This window comes from Protopterus annectens, chromosome 7.part0 (genome assembly GCF_019279795.1).
Source record: "Protopterus annectens isolate FY-2018-M chromosome 7.part0, PAN1.0, whole genome shotgun sequence".
Taxonomy (NCBI): domain Eukaryota; kingdom Metazoa; phylum Chordata; order Ceratodontiformes; family Protopteridae; genus Protopterus; species Protopterus annectens.
This window is the reverse complement of record NC_056739.1, coordinates 535465469-535477477: the sequence shown is the minus strand read 5'-3', so window position 1 is coordinate 535477477 and position 12009 is coordinate 535465469.

Genomic DNA, 12009 nt, shown 5'->3' with positions numbered 1-12009 from the left:
AGCCAACCACTACACACCCATGAAGCAATGCACACATACATGTCAGTACTGGCACCTTGTATCTGCATGTAGGGTATGATGCTCCCAACCACAGTCACACTCAGTATAACTCCCATTGGCATACCAACTGATGTCAGACACGTTCACATGCCCTAGCCCATAGAACCTCCAGCTATCCCCTGTGGTGCATGTAGTACCTGTGCATTGCTGCAGTGTGACAAACTAAGTAGTTAGGAAGTGTATCTGTGGGCCTGGCAAAGTGTGGCAATGTGTCTGAGTCCCTTAGAGAGTGTGGTTGTGTTGACGATGACATCCGTTCATGTGGACAGCCATGTGTGCTACACCTAATTTATTTATTTATTTATTTTACATTTGTTGACCGGGCTAGTCTAACTGGATACATGTCCATTTTCAGTAGATGCCCGAGGAGAAAAGCTCCACTGTAACAGTCTATGGTAACACACTTAAGAAAAAAATATATACAAGAGTTTAACTAAAACTACTAAGCAGGAGTTAGTAACTAATTAGAATACAGAACAACAGAAAAGCAATTAGTGTAACAAAAACACACAGCACTAAGAGCAGTATTATAATACAGAATAAAATTTTTTTTTTTTTTTTTTTTTTTTTAGCATCTTAGAGGTGAAAGGGGGTAAAACTTAAGTAAAGTAAGTAGTGGTAATAGGAGGTAAAATCATAAGAAAGAGGAAGTCACAAGCTGAATAGAGTCAAGGGAAAAAAAATTGAAGTGGTGGGAGGAGTGGTATAAGCTAGATGGAGACAAGGCAGAGTGAGAGAAGGAGAAGTAATGTATGTCTACTATATCTCTGTTGCAGATGTCACTCACCAGCGCACATATATTGTCTTACAGCATGCCAATATGTCAGCTTTGTGGCACATGGAGTAACTGTATGCACTTGTAATAGTAATGGCTAGTCAGTTAGGAGTTTGACCCCCTGTACTGGTAGGTATGTGACAGACAATGCTTAGGTTTTAGTCTCCAAGCCCTTCTCTGATGTACTTTGCCTCTGCCTGTCCCTCCCACACACTCTCTGGTGGATGTGGAGTTGTACACCTGCTCAGCAGCAGCTTGTGTTTGTAAGTGATGGTCATGATCAGGTGATGGCCTCTTCACCAATTGCAGTTCTCCTCTAGCTGATTGCATGTGGAACAGCTGTGGTAATGTTCCCATAGCCAATCGCATGGAAACACAGTGCAATATCTAGAAATATCATGTTGGTATTTGCCCATGACAGTCGCTGTGAGTGGAACCTGGATCTGGTGTTTGGTAAACGGCATCACAGATGATATCTGGATATTCCTCAAACAACATACAAAGTGGAAAATAGCCTTAAGACAGGAGGTTGATGTGCCAGACATGACTACAGCATGTAAGTATAGCTATGCTTCATTGAAACTACTGCCAGTTTAACAAGTTGTGTGTGGTAATGGCTATTCTGCATGTTTTAAAACTGACAAGACAGTGCTCTGTTTGTGAGGGAACCCCCATCTGTAGGGCCATCTGTGGACTGGTCAGTTTGTGGAACCATTTGTTCCTGTGTTACTCACTGAACATACATCTGTGAACTGCAGAACCATAGTCTGAGGATTGCAATCAGTACATGGTGATAGTGATGAGAGTTACTGCTATCGCATCCCTGATTGGACATATTTCACATGAAACAGTAGTATGACAGTCACTGTCTGTGGTTCTCAGTGACATGCCAATAATAGGCCACTGTTCATAGCTGCAGTCTCAAGTATTCTATACTTTGTACAGATGTCATGCAGTATATATGCATGTGTTGTGCTCCTGCTGCAAATGTATATTATCTGTTGTGTTGGGTTGATGGTCATATCTATGCATGCTGTTATAAGTAATCCTGAATGCTGTTGACTATTACTGTGCCATATCTGTGTTAAAACTGCAACACCATAGGCTGTATGGGTTTGGTGGTCCCGGCGGAACCTCCTGTCCACTTCAGCTGGCCATGGCACCGGGCACCAGCACATCTGGGGCCCAGCCTTGGACCTCCACCTCTGTTGGCTCTGCACCACTTTCTGGTGGGATGTTCACTGAGGATGAGGATTGTTCCCCATGGGAGCAGGTCCAGACAGGAACTTGTCTGCTGTCATACAGTCCTGGACGTGGTGCATAGGGGGCTCAATAAGGGGTTTTGAGGCCAGATATGCCAGCTCGAGGGCAGAGTGTCACATTTAGAGGGTGAGCCTGCCCCTTCTAGGCAACCACCAGCACAGCCACCTTTGTGGCTGTTTTGGTGTAGTGGTGGCTGCCCATGGCTGAAGACCTCCATCCCATTGTTTCCATCTGGGGGCTCATGGGCTTGTGACACCCGGACATCCTTCCCCATCCAAGGTGTATCCCCCCACATGTGTCATATACTGACCCTGTATTCTGTCTTGTATGTCATCCTACCCATCCTATCCTCCATGAGCATACCTACACTTCTTCCCCCACATCCCATCCTCACCCTATGGAAACAAAAGGCCAATCAGTTGCTAGAACAACATTTGCCTCATACATAGCTGTCCATTTCACACAAATGTCCACTGGACACATGTAACCTTTTTAATATGCATCACAATATACCCCAGTTCTCCTCACCCCTGTCTCTCAGGCACACAATCCCGATATGCACATGACTCCTAAAGGTTCCAGGTACACGTGATGCAGACGATCCCATTGTACACACAACACTACCAGTCCCTCTATGGTTACCACATTTACCTTTTTCATGATGATGATGTCGCACACAGCACCTTGCAAGAGTACTGTTCTCACATAATGATTGGACAGGAACTGTTGTGTTAATGTAAATAAAATGCACAGAGTGATGTATTTGGCCAATGTACAAATGTATGCATGTATTAATGACACATGTCTGTCTGAGGGAGTCTTGATATTACATAGGACAACACCACTACATAATACAGGCATTGCTGGTGTTTCCCTTTTCATTCCTTTGTATTGCTTTGTTGTCACATGGGATGTTCTTGATATATCTATATATATGTATTTATCTATATCTGGACATAAACACAAACACACACATACATCTACATGATGGAATACATTTCCTATATGGTTGAATGACTGCTGGATGATATGTTTGTGATTACATCTGATGTCTGTATATCTGCCATGGCTTAGTAGTAAATCACATTAGCTGTGTGTGCAGGGTCCTGGTTTCGAGCCTTGCAGAGGCCATTTATTTTGCTGCTGGGCAGAACAAGGCCATTGGATACGGAATTATTAAGGCACATTAAAGCAGTTGTGAGCGGGTGTGCGTGGGTTTGTGCATAGCTAAGCAATTCTAACCTCCGGTTACAGTTTCTTACACTCAGCCTCTACATTGCTTCACCAGTGTAATACTCGCATACCGGCGGCCAAACAGGCTTACACCCGCTTGCTCCCACACTTGAAAATGCACTGTATTTGGTGTTTGCATCTGACACCCCTGGGTGGAAGTGAGGACTACGATATTACCTTATGATGCCTATTACATCAGATTACATGCCTAAAGTATTGGGAATGGCTGCCCATTAGGCAAAAGCATGCCGTTCGACTGTATGGAATCCGTGGCCTGTCCAGAGTTTGATTCATATTATTGGTGTGTTCCTCTTACAGTCTGCACCTGTCTGGCTAATACATGGGAAGTGATACTCTTCAATACAAACAAGTAATTGGGTTTTGGAACCCATATCCTTCAGCCGAGTCATGCTACTGCATACCTAATATTGAATCATCTTGCTAAGGTTGTAAGTGGAATATGTGCTTTCTGTCCCTATCAGACCTCTCAAACGATTGGGGACAAATATCACCTGAATCAGGGACACATCATACCAACATCAGGGACACATTTAAAATATTAATGCTATTAACCTGACTCATTGACAGACTCAGAACATATGAATTCATACACATTTTCTGAGGTAAATGATGTTTAAAACTCTTAATTGTTGTCATTATTCATTACGTGTAATTCACCATGTTTCCTCCAAATGTCACTAGTTTTAGGAGGGATTAAGTGAGACAGAGTTAGAATATGAGTCAAAATCAGGGACGTCCCTGGAAATCAGGGACAGTTCAGAGGTATGGCCCTATTTGTTCTCCCAATGGTTTATATTCTGTCCAGTGGATTTGCTCTTAGGGGTTGAGCGGTATGGGCATAAGCTATGCCCATTTCGGAATAATACTTACATCCCAGAGGCGGTCCTAATACGACTGCACCAGCCAACACCTGCACGCCTAGGCCCATAATTGCATACCCATAGTTCCCTGACATGCCCCTCCTCTACAGCACTCATCCTTACTCTGGGTGCAGGTGGGGTATAAACACACCACTACACATTGCCCACTCGCTGCGTGTCAGGACACATGTCGTACGTTGTGGCGACCTATGGTTTATGAGGCTTGCACAACCTACTGGTCTGTGTACATCTACAGCCTGGTTTGATGAATCATTACAGGGACTGACTCCGATGATCAGTAATTTTTGGGGTGTCTCACAAGGGACATTGATGTCTTTGTTTCAAGATTATACCTGGCAGGTCTCTCCCACTGGTAGTATTCTACCGGTGGTCTGGGAAGCAGTGGTGTGTTTACTTTTATTGTGTGTCTGTATGTTTCACCAGCCTAGCTGAAGGGGAGGGTTGATGCTTCATGTTACACGTTTGTTTATTGGACCCCTCACCCCCATATGCACGGCCTGTGAACATATGTAATTTGTAACTGCTGTATCATATCCTAGCTATATACATATGTATATTTACAGTCATATATCTTACTACTTGATTGTTAGATTCTTTTGTAAGACCACTTAATAACACTACATCTTTATCAGCACCATAATCATCAGTCATTAACCTCCCCTTCTATTATATTATTGGGGATAGCCATCATGTTCAAAGCTGTAGTAGCTGTGACAGTATTACCAGCAACTATACCATCTTGTCCAACATCTGTTTGTAAATCAATATCAACATGCACTCCTTCCATCCTAGAAGCACAAACAACAGTACTTACATTTTTTCGAACCATATCCACAACAACTGTTGCAATATTCCCCTTGTCAATAGCACCCACTCGTACATTGGCTTGTCCTAGATCTTGAGACGCTCGTTCAAGATATTAGCTCTATCTCTGCTGCCTTCAGATAAATTTATTTCTTCTGCTGGTTTCTGAGCTATGGTGACACTACCATTCACAGAATGCTCCTTCTGTGTATCAAACTATTTTCGCATAGCAGTTTCCATTGCCCGTTGTGTATTACCACATTGTTGTTGCATATTGCTGCTTGTTGGCCTCAATAATGTGCATGCTGTCAATGACGTTATATGCTCAGCTAATGCATTGTTTCTCAGCCACAAATAACTAATCTAGTTTTTAATCTATCTTCCACTGAACTGAAACGAGAACAAATGATAGTGCTAAATAAAGGTCTGTCATTTATACCTGCTACTAAACTTGATTTAGTGGAAACAATTTTAGAATTAAAAGTGTTTGTGAGAAATGTGATGTTAAAAACAGTTTTTGTGGATGAGCATAGTGCTTTCAATGATGGTAATGCTTTTAAGAAACCCAGTACTTTTATACCAGACAATTCACCAGCAATAGAGGCTTTTATTAATTTATGTGAAGATGACTTAAGAAAAGATTTTAGAGGAGGTAGTAAATCGAATTTATTTAACTTGTCTTGTAAGGAATATGAGGCCTTAAATTCATTAGTGAGAGACGAGCACTTGACACTTGATTATCAGACCGGCAGACAAAGGAGGTGGCATAGTGGTTTTAGATTAACAGGTTTATATGGAAAGAACGTATGACATGCTTCATGAGAGAAAAGTGTATGCAGTTCTACAGAAATATCAGGTGAATGGCATTATAAATAGGTTGAATTTCTACCTGTATGATATGCTGATGACAGATTTAATAGATTATTCATTGTTCACATACTTCTCTGTTGAGCACCCAACTATACCTGTGATATATGGTTTTCCTAAAGTGCACAAAGATCCTAGGCTCCCACCATTCAGACCCATAGTATCCGGCAGAGGTTGGCTCACGGAGTCAATGTCCATATATGCTGAGAAACAACTTTGATGGGTTCTGGATAAAATTGAAACAGTGTTGACAGATAGTAAGCAGTTTTTAGAACATCTGTTCATTTGGGCGAGACATAGAAATGAGGAAGCGATCAAAAAAGCTTTTTTTGTAACCCTAGATGTCAATTCCCTGTTCACGGTCACTCCTAATGAAGAAGGGGTTGAGAATGTCAGGCAACTACTTGTACGAGAAACTAGGTATAGTAATACAAAGGTAAATATGATCTGGACTCTGTTAAACATGATTCTAGAAAATAATGTTTTTCTCTTTGAACATGAATATTTCCTTCAGATTGTAGGTGTTGCCATGGGCACAGCATGTGCCAGCATATATGCAAATTTGGTTCTTGCAAACTGGGAAAAAGAAATAGTTTTTAACAATGATAGTTACAAGGAGAACATCACCTTCTATAAACGCTTTGTGGATGATATTTTTTTCATCTGGCATGGTGAATTACTGGAAATGAAAGAATATGTACAGTTCTTGGAGAGTAGCACCGTTTTTTTGTCCTTTACCCTGCATTATTCTGAAGATGAAATTAGTTTTCTAGATGTGTTGATTACCAAAAACATGTTAGGTAATCTCTCCACCAAGCAGTATACGAAGGAATATAGGAAAATAGTATACTACATCATACTAGTATGCATCCTAGTCATACTACTAGGAATGTAGGTAAGAATCAGGTACTAAGGTGTAGGAGACTGCATACAGATGCAGAACCCCTAAGAAAAGTTTTGAATGGACTTACATCTGACCTTATGGACAGGGGTTATAAAGCTGAGGAAATAAAAAAGGTTATGGAAGAGGTTGATAAACTGGATAGAACAAAAACTAGACCATATTATTCAGAACAAACTTCCATTGAAGAAGGGAGAGGGATAACATCTAGTATGAAGGTGAAGAATAGGATGTGTCTGACTTATTCAGCAGGGTTTAGTAGAGTTTATGAGGTAGTGAAAAGAAACTGGCCCATCTTGTTAGTAGATCCTAAAATAAGCATGGTAATAGACTTTACCCCTAGGTTTAGTTTTAAAAACTGTAAAAACCTGAAGCAGAGACTTTGTTACAAGCAGAACAGATGCAAGGAACATCTTGTATCACAATGCAGGGGAACTCATGCATGTAGAGCTTGAAAAGCCTGCCCTAGTATTTGGCCAGTTTGTATGGTGATGCATCCCATTTCTGAGGAGCCTATAGAACTTTCATTCTATACAGATTGTTCCAATAGAAACACAGTATATATGGCTAAATGTAAACTATATGAATGTTTCTATGTTGGAAAAATTAATCGTATGTTGAAGGAGAGGGTACTGGAACATCTTAATGATATACGCAATAAGAAACTGACTAATGCACTGGCAAAGCATGTCTTAGAAGCAAGAGACAACTGTGATTTTAAATTCTTAGTGCTACAAAAAATCTTAGAAAATTTAAGAGAAGGTGATGTGAGTAATGAAACAGAATGTGTGGAACTCAGGTGGATAATTGATTTTAAAGCATATGCCCCTACAGGTCTGAACAGTGTCGTCTCTTTAAAACATGTTCTTAAGAAAAGGAATTTGCCTCATTAACTAAATTGGTATCATTGGCTGTAGTAATGTATAAATGCATCTTGATTAATTGTCTTTGTATTAAGGTCTGAGGAAGCAGGCAACTGCAAAAACGCTTACCTATACTGTTTGTTTGTGGGCTATTAAATAATTTAACATGTTTTACCCTACTCTCAGCAATTGACAACTTTTTTTTGCTGCAGCATATACTTTTTTTGATTTGTCTGATACCAGTGGCACTCTATATTTTTTATAACTTTTTTACCTCACTGCTTGTGTGAAGAAGGTATGACTGAGTATACCCACATTCACAAAATGTGGTTGTTAATTCCATATCTTGAAGTAGGAAGTCTTCATTTGTGGAACAAATTCTACAGTTCCTCATATATTTGGATTTGGGAATATTCTGGATGATGTGTTTTGGATGATGGTTGAAGCCATGAAGTAAAGTATTGGAGTGAAAAGTTTAGCGGCACGCTGAAGTAAATTAAATACCGTCTTGTTTTCTTTTTAAAAGAACATCAAGAAATGAAATACACTCCATGTCACAGCTGACTGTGAACTGAATTCCCCACTTGTTTTCATTGAGGTATTGAACAAATTCCTGGAGATATATGATATCTGATTTCCAAACCATCCAGCAGTCATCCAAAAATCTCCTCCAAATATCTATTTCATCTAGAAATAGATTATGACTGCCATCATAAATAATCATTTGTTCCAGATACCCCTTAAAAAGGTTGGCATAGATTGGTGCAAAGGAAGCACCCATGGCTGTAACTTTGAGTTGTAGATAGCAACTTCCATTAAAATAGAACACAATCTTGGTTAGAATGTGTTCAGACAAACAGAGGAGAAAGGTGTTAAAGCTCGTCTATATAATGGAATTTCATTTAACCAGTATTCCAATGCAGTAAGAACCACCCAGTGGGGAATACTGGTATATAATGATGCAACATCAAGGGTGCACATCAACCACCCTGAATCCAATTGTGTATCAGATACAATATTGAGAAACTCTGTAGTATCCTGTATATGGGCCCTAATACCTTTTAACAATGGCTTCAAATATGTTGTCAAAAAAGCGGATAATGCTTCTGTAAGAGACCATTACCAGATACAAGTGGTCACCCCTAGTGGCTGAGTAGCATTCTTATGAATTTTGGGAAGTAGGTATAAATATTGTGGCAATAGATCCTTGACTGTCAAATGATATAAAGTTTTTTCACGGATAATGCCTTCACTGACTTCCAAATGTAAACATTCATCAATTTCACACTTAAATTTAGATGTTGGATCCATGGACAAGTCTATGTAAAACAACTATCTTTAAACTGTCTTTCAGCTTCAGCTAAATGCATAGACCAGTCCACAACCCCTATAGTCCCACCTTTATCAGCATTCATGATTACTATATTTTTGTTCTTCCTCAAATTTTCTAAAGCATGAAGTTGCAATGTAGTTAAATTATTAGGAAAGCACTTCCTATCTAGATTTTTCAAAAATGTGTACTTTTGGTACACATCTAGATAGAAAGTGTTTTCCTAATAATTTAACTACATTAGAACTTCATGCTTGAGAAAATTTGAAGAAGCACAAAAATATAGTAATCATGAATGTTGATAAAGGCGGGACTATAGGAGTCATGGACTGGTCTATGTATTTAGCTGAAGCTGAAAGACATCTTAAAGATGGTCGGTTTTACGTAGCCATGTCCAGGGATCTAATATTTAAATTTAAGTGTGAAATTTATGAATGTTTACAGTTGGCAGTCAGTGAAGGCATTTTCTGTGAAAAAGAAGTCACTGAAGGCATTTTCTGTGAAAACACTTTATATCATTTGACAGTCAAGGATCCATTGCCACAATATTTATACCTCCTTCCTAAAAATCACAAAAATGCTACTCAGCCACCAGGGAGAATGATTGCATCTGGTAATGGTCTCTTACAGAATCATTATCGGCTTTTTTGACAACATATTTGAAGTCATTGTTAAAAAGTGTTAGGGCCCATATACAAGATACTATGGAGTTTCTCAATATTGTATCTGATACACAATTGGAATCAGAGTGGTTGATGAGCACCCTTGATGTTACATCATTATATACCAGTATTCCCCATACTTCTGGCTTTAACACATTTCTCCTCTGTTTGGCTTAACACTTTCTAACCAAGAATGTGTTCTATTTTAATGGAGGTTGCTATCTACAGCTTATAGGTACAGCCATGGGTGCTTCCTTTGCACCAATATACGCTGACCTTTTTATGAGGTATCTGGAACAAATTATTATTTATGATGGTAGTCATAATCTATTTCTGGATGAAATAGATATTTGGAGAAGATTTTTGGATGACTGTTGAATGGTTTGGAAATCAGATGTCATATATCTGCAAGAATTTGTTCAATACCTCACTGAAAACAAGTGGGGTATTCAGTTCACATTCAACTATGATATGGAGTGTATTTTGTTTCTTCATGTTCTTTTAAAAAGACAGCAAGATTGTACATTAGTTATTTCAGTGTACCACAAACCTTTTCACTTCAATACTTTAGTGCATGCCTCCAGCTGTCATCCAAAACACATTATCCGGAATATTCCCAAATCCGAATATATGAGGATCTGTAGAATTTGTTCTACAAATGAGGACTTCCTACTTCAAGATAGGGAATGAACAACTAGATTTTGTGAACATGGCTATACTCCATCACACCTTCTTCAGACCAGCAGTCAGATAAAAAGTTAGAAAGAAATGATTTGTTGAGATATCATACTAATAAAGGGACCTTTGATAAAACCATTAGGTTCATAACCAGTTTTAGGCAAAACACTTTTTATTTCATGAATTTGGTGCAGCAACACTGGGACATTTTATTAGCTGATGAACAGTTGAATGACCTTCTGAGTGTCAGATGTCATTTCCCTTTAGCAAAGATAAAAGACTGGGTGGTCATTTTAACCATTGCAAACATAAAATGCCATCTAAAAATATTATTCAGGGTACATTGGATGGTACAAAATTGATTGGATGTTTTTCCTGCAGCCATTGTTCATTTTGCAGATACATACATACAACCAAATAATTTACCAGTAAACATACACCCCATTTATTTAACATCAATATATTAGCAAATTGTAGCACGGAATGGGTGGTGTATTTAGTCGTATGTACATGTTCAGCATTTTACATAGGTCCAACCTCTAGAACTATTAGATTACGCATATCGGAACATCTTAGTAATATCAGGAATAAATGTTCCACCAATGGACTATATAAGCACACCACAAAATATTTAACTGCCCAATTTCAATTTATAGTTATTGATAGGGTATGTGGTAACAGGAACTGTAAGGCTGGTTGGCATAATATTTTAAATAAAAAAGAAAAAGCCTGGATTGTTAGACTGGGTGGGCTTTTTCCACCTGGTTTAAATGAACATTTATGAAATAACTGTTGATTGGTTGATTTATAATTGTCATTCTTACTTTCCCTATAAATAAATAAATATATATATATATATATATATATATATATATATATATATATATATATATATATATGGGGCTTTATACTGCAGTCTATGTTATGTATTGAAAAGGGCTTTGGGCCAAAACTGGTCTGTTGACTGTGGTTTGACTTTAATAAAAGTGAGTTTTTTCCTCTCACACTAATGCTGGCCTGCTTTGTTTTGTGTTTTGCTTTCTTGTTTGGGCCTTCACACTTGCCATACATGCAAAACCACTGTTGCTGTTTCATGTATAGTACCAACCCACAATAAGAAAGTAGATGTACAGAATGGACTCATTCTAAGATGGCAGAGGAGTAGTACCACATCACTGTAGGAAGGCAGATGTTCAGTACCATGTCAAGGCTGATATACAACACAAAACTCAGCATAAGATGGCAGATGTACAGCACAATGTCATCAATAGAAGGTAGATTATTTAGAGTGCCATTGTCAGCATAAGAAGGTTAATGCTCAGCACTAAATCTCCAAAAGATGGTAGCTGTACAGTACCATGTCACCATAAGATGGTAGCTGTACAGTACCATGTCACCATAAGTCAATAGACTTATAGTATCACATCACTATAGGAGGAAATTATACAGTACCATGTCACTATAAGAAGGTAGATAGACTGTACCAGGTTCCATCTACATGACTGAGGGCACATTTGATTGAATGTTGTCAGCTGTGTCCCAATGTATAGAACAGAATATTGGTTGAAATATACACATAACATTTGTATATTGAGAGGTATGTTATCATGTTTTGTAGTTGCCAGCTTTACCTGCAAAAGATTGCAGTACAGCAGGGACAGAGAATATTCC